Source organism: Simochromis diagramma, unplaced genomic scaffold, assembly GCF_900408965.1.
Source record: "Simochromis diagramma unplaced genomic scaffold, fSimDia1.1 OVJJ01000344.1, whole genome shotgun sequence".
Lineage (NCBI taxonomy): Eukaryota > Metazoa > Chordata > Actinopteri > Cichliformes > Cichlidae > Simochromis > Simochromis diagramma.
The window spans coordinates 10293732-10299731 of NW_024387375.1; positions in this window are offsets into that span (position 1 = coordinate 10293732).

Below are 6000 nucleotides of genomic sequence, written 5' to 3' on the forward strand. Positions count from 1 at the left end.
ATGAGCTGTTAAGTAATTTTAGGCTGTCCACATTGCAATCACTTAGGGAACGATGGGGAAGTGATCTTGGCCAACGGATTGCAGATGAGACTTGGCATAAGATAATCAATAGAATTTCTTCGTCATCTATTTGCCTTAAACATGTGGTGATTCAGTTCAAAGTTGTTCACCGTCTCCATTGGTCTAAAACTAGACTGAGCAAAATCAAGGATGGGTTTGACCCCACATGTGACCGGTGCAAACGAGAGCCTGCTTCCCTATTTCACATGTTCTGGGTGTGTCCAAAACTGGGTAGCTTTTGGAAAAGCATATTTGAAACCATGTCCAACATATTTGGTGTTCCAATTGCACCCTGCCCGTTTATAGCTATTTTTGGGGTGACACCTTGTGATGCCAGTCTTTCCAAATCACACTCTGATCTTCTGGCCTTCTGCACTCTTTTGGCCCGTAGAATGATATTATTGAAATGGAAAGAGCCACTTCCACCTGTATATGGGCAATGGGTTAAGGATGTCATGTACTATACTCAGCTGGAAAAGATCCGCTACACTGTAAAAGGTTCGGTTCGGAGGTTTTATGACACATGGCAACCTTTTCTTACTTACTTTGAAAGATTAAGTCCGGATACTATTGCTTAATGTGCGTGTGAGTGGGGTTTTTTTGTTTTTGTTTTTTTTTTTTTTTTGTTGTTGTTGGGGTTTTTTTGGGGGGGGTTTCCCTTGCTGTTGTTCATTTATTTTATTATTTACTTTGTATCTGTAATTTTATTTTATTTTATCTCTTCTTTCCTCTCTGGCTGGGTTTTAGTTACACTGTTCTGGATGGGTGGGGGGGCACGACTGTTTGTTAATATTGCCATAATTGTTGTTGGAAGCAATTCTTTGTTCAATAAAAAGGCCTTGATCAAAAAAAAACCACACACACATTTGTCCACTTCTGCAGATAAACAAAGGGAACATTGTGAAGACTACCACAATAAAAGTATAATAGAAGGAAAGCTCTTCAAAAAGAACACTTTGATGATCTCACAATCGTGAGTGTGTGTGTGTGGTATGTGGCTTCTCTACAAATTACAAATGATTTTTGTGTGCACGTGGAAAACCCATCCTGGAGATTAGGTCAGACAAAAAAAGGCAAAAAAAGAGGTGCAAAAAAACAGGAAACACATGTTAGCAGGGGCTACATAGCTCACCTTTGAGTATCTATCGCACACAGTGTATTCTGAGAATGTTTTGATAGCCCTAGGGTTGTGTTGATAGATTCATACAATAGAAACCCAGAAGATACAGAGCAATGTCTCCTATCACATCAAAGTAAAGGTAAGGTAAATGTGAGAAGCACTGCGCCTCATCTGTTTAATACCAAAAACTGGAAAAGAAAAATGCGATTTATCAGAGACAGGACTTAGAGCAGGACTGAGATCCTACTGTCACACCAGCTGTGGGCCATTAGCAGATTAGCAGCTCTGGCTCAGTGCACCACTGTCAGTGAAAAATGCTAATATGCTAATGTTTAATAGGTATAATGTGTACAAAAACACAAAGTACAGCTGACGCTAATGGTAATGTTGTGTTACATTTGAACCAGAACTCCCAGGACACTGATGGAAGACGGGACACTGGAATTAACTTAAGAGATTTATGACAATAATTCAGACCGACTTAAATTCAGGGTGGCTGGATCGAGAGGCCAAGGATTGTGAGTGCTGCAGAGTGGGCATGCCAAACTAGAACGGAGCACTTGATGCTGAGACGCTTGCTGGCACAAAGTAAAGGTCTAGGGCACAGGAGAGCCAAGGTTATTCAGACGAAAAACAAAAAATCAATACACAAAACCGAGAAGGAGAGATTCACGAGGGAGCCTGAGCAATGCGAGTGACAGAATGATCTGGAAGCGAGTGTGAGAAAGAGCCAGGGTTTAAATGCAGCATGTGACTGATTAGCTGACTGGAGACAGATGCTAGAGCTAGAGAACCAGGTTGCCAAAACCCTGGGGAGACACAGGACCCCCCCTCCCCACTCCACACACACTCACACACACACACTCACACACAGTGGACATAGCAAAATCAGGTACGCACGGGAAGCATAAAGGACCAGATATTTTTGAAGGTATTAGATAAACTGAAGTGAGAAGACCTCCAAATTGATGAGGATTCACCTTAACAGGGAGATGAATGTGTGTGCTGGTGTCACTGCAATAACAGTAGACCAGCGGGTTAGTATTGGATTTTGTGATAGGAAAATATGTAACAGGTCCATTGGCGGGTTATTACCCGGTTAACTTTGAAGGTGAGCTCTCTAATACATGTTCAGATAAATGAATGTTTTTTAGTCCAAACTACAATCTTTTCTTAATTCTGCAAAGTAATTTAGGTGCCTAAATATTAACCATGTGAAATAGTAAATGGACTGATACTATTTATACACTATTTATACACTGAGCACCCGAATCACTTTTTTCAAGCCTCATTCACCGAATCACACACATTCACACAAGCGCCTTTTCTATGCTTTAACAAATTGTCTGCCATGTAAGCACTCCGATGAATGGATCTGAGGCAACTCAGGGTTCAGTGTCCATGTAGACTGGAGTAGTCGGGTATCGAATCTCAAACTTTTTGATTGGTAGACAACCTGCTACCAGCCAGCAGCTATGGCTCAGGAGGAACAAGCTGTGTCTTTTGCCGCCTGAAACCTAAGCATCATAAAAGTGAAAGTAAACATGGGCTGAAAGCACCAACATGTGTCCAAAAAGTGATGCCATGATCCAAAGTCATATCACTTGCCTCCACCAACCTATCTGTCTTCTTACATCCAGCGCTGCTTGTTTTTTTGTGTGGAAACACTTTACTCATTATTTCAATTTAGCAAAACAGCACAACCACCATGAAATGAGATGACACATCCATACTCAGCCTGATAATGTTTGGAGGAGGATTTCTTCTGGTGATACTTGTGGGATCAACAGCTGTAGTAACATGTGCCCAGAAATATGTCTGTGAAGGTTCTCAGTCATCCAGGTCATCGTAGTAAAAGGAGCTTGCAAAGAAAAGCGTCTGGACTTCTTTAAGTTGCTTGAAGACGTTTCACCTCTCATCCGAGAAGCTTCTTCAGTTCTAAGGTCAAATGGTGGGGAGTCCCAGATTTAAACCCAGTGGGAGTATCCCCCCCAAAGAGGGGGGAGATGGCAGACATTATAGTTGTCTGCCATCTATAATCCAGTTTTGAGTTCCCTCCCCAGACGCCTTAATGCCCACTCACATCCTGGGCCATCTAACCTCAGGAAATCACATGACAAGGTGGGGCCAGGTTTCACATTGAGCTCACCCGAAACCCTGGCTGATTAGGTCCCACACCCGCTTTCACACCTTGGCTCATGTGATTAGAGGATCATCAGGGGGTCCTTTGTCCCTCTTTGGGGGGAAACTCCCACTGGGTTTAAATCTGGGACTCCCCACCATTTGACCTTAGAACTGAAGAAGCTTCTCGGATGAGAGGTGAAACGTCTTCAAGCAACTTAAAGAAGTCCAGACGCTTTTCTTTGCAAACTCCTTTTACTATGTGCCCAGAAACAACAACAGAACAAATCTAGAGATCACCACAGTCATTTGTCTGGACACCCTGCATACATGTACCCAACAACTGACAGAAATTGGACCAATGGTGGACCAATAGTACATTTCCTGCCATTTCCTGCCTACCTACAAGGGTAGGTCTTTCCTTTTCAGGGAAAATAAACTGAATACTCCCAGTGCAGTGTAACGAATTTCATAGGTTTGCAATTACATTCCCAATTGCTCAGTTTCAAATGCTCGAGTGCTGTCTATACTCACCGATGATCTGATTATAGATTATAGTTAAAATATGCACAACTTTATCACATCAAGATACAAGATGTCATTAAATTTAACAAGGAGGCATTTCTGATCAGCTACACGCAGCAGTGTGTGTTAGTGAATGACTGAGGCATGAAATGACAGATGGGAAGCACTGATCATTCAGATTATCACATCGATGTCCTTTAAACCAGCGGTCCCCAACCCCCGGGCCACGGACTGGTACCGGTCCGTGAGTCGTTTGGTACCGGGCCACGAGAGTTGAGGCTCAGGTGTGAAATGTGTGGTTTTCAGGGTTTTTATCGGTTTTCAGCGTTATTTTGTTATCGTTTATATCGTTAACTCGGTTTTCCTGGGTCTTTTCACGTGTGTTATGAATAACTCTTCTGTTTTTTTCAGTACCGGTACTAGTTTTATTTTGTTGTATTTTTCCGCGACACCTTAAAGGCCAGTCCGTGAAAATATTGTCGGGCATAAACTGGTCCATGGCGCAAAAAAGGTTGGGGACCTTCCCGTTTGCCCCAAATTTCAACTTTGATTTTACTAAATCACATGGAAGATCTGTCGTAAGAAAATCGCTGTTTGGAGGACAACAACTCATATATTAGGAATGCATTTTAATATTGAAGAAGTCTTAAAGAATGTCCTGTCCTGAAGTCTTGAGTTTACCTTAAATACAAAGGATCTGCACCAAAAAGCCTTTTTACTCAGTGGCTCTTATGTTCTAGCATTGTACACCTCATGATGCTTGAATAAGCCTGAGACTTATTTGATAAACCTCTATAAGCAGCTAAATAAACAGTGAATAAAAACTCCATCTAAACTGCAGCTGCAGAGACATCTGTGCTCTTTGCACAAGTAAACACAACAAGCATCTCACTTTATCCTTGGCTACCTTCTAAAAACCCTTTACATTCCAAGGTTGTTTCCCTGACTTTGGGGATAAACACACAGCCACTCATGTTATGGGAAAGTTAACCGCACTACAGACCCTGTTTACTTTGGGCTTTGGTATTTCAGCAGGTGCTGTGAAAGAATGCAGTGGAGTTTAGTGGAGTTTTTCTATAATAATGGTTATATAGAGTTTAAGGGTGAAGGTGAAATGTCTCCTAAGGAGACTTGATTCAATATGACTGTTGTTCAATATATGTAGCATCAATATACAGCAAATAATCATTCTTATTCATTCTTTAATTCATTTCATTTCAATTGATTTGATTTTAAATCCTTATTCTTGACAATTAGACACTTAGGCCCCATCATATCTTAAAGATTTCATAGTGTCCTATAATCGAAGCAGAGCACTTCGCTCTCAGACTGCAGTCTCACTTCTGACTCTGAGTTCTGGGAGGCAGAGCCTTCAGCTTTCAGCTCTCCTGTGGAACCAGCTCCCACTTTGGATTCAGGAGACGGACACCCTCTCTACTTTTAAGATTAGACTCAAAGCATTCTGATAGAGCTTGTAGTTAGGGCTGGGTCAGATGACTCTGAACCCTCTATTACTTCTGCTGCTATAGGCTCAGGCTGCTCATATTATACTCTATAACCCTTATGAGCTGCTAAGGTTGGCCCAGAAGTCAACAAAAATTAAAAATTAAAAAATACAGGACAGCAGTAATCCAGGAGTTTCAGTTGTTAGCACTTTTGCCTCACATCAAGGAACTCTCGGTTTGAAACCTGAGTAGGGCCCTTTGGTGTGGAGTGTGCCGTTGAAAACCACACTAGGTTAAGGCTGCCCCTGTCAGCCCAGGACATTCCTGGAAAACACATTTTTAATCTCAAGAGTTTTCTGGTTAATAAAAGTATTCAAAAACAACAACAACAAACATCACATTATCGTTATATCAGAAGTGCAATGCTGCAAATACCCAATTGTACAAAATATGCAAACACTTACTGGCGTTGCTGTCATAATTAAAAAATGAAATTCTTTACATCAGATCCCTAACAAGATAAAATTGAAAAGCATCTTCAGAACAGCTTGGCCATAATAGACCATTCCTCCAGAACAGAAGTGTCTTCAAGGCCAAACAAATCAGACACGACTTCACCTACTGAGTAAGCAACCGGCACAAACTGAACACCTCCGAGCAACACTCCCCTCTGCACAACAAATTTATGCTTCCCCACCAGTATCGGCTTTTTGACAAGATCTCCAAAAT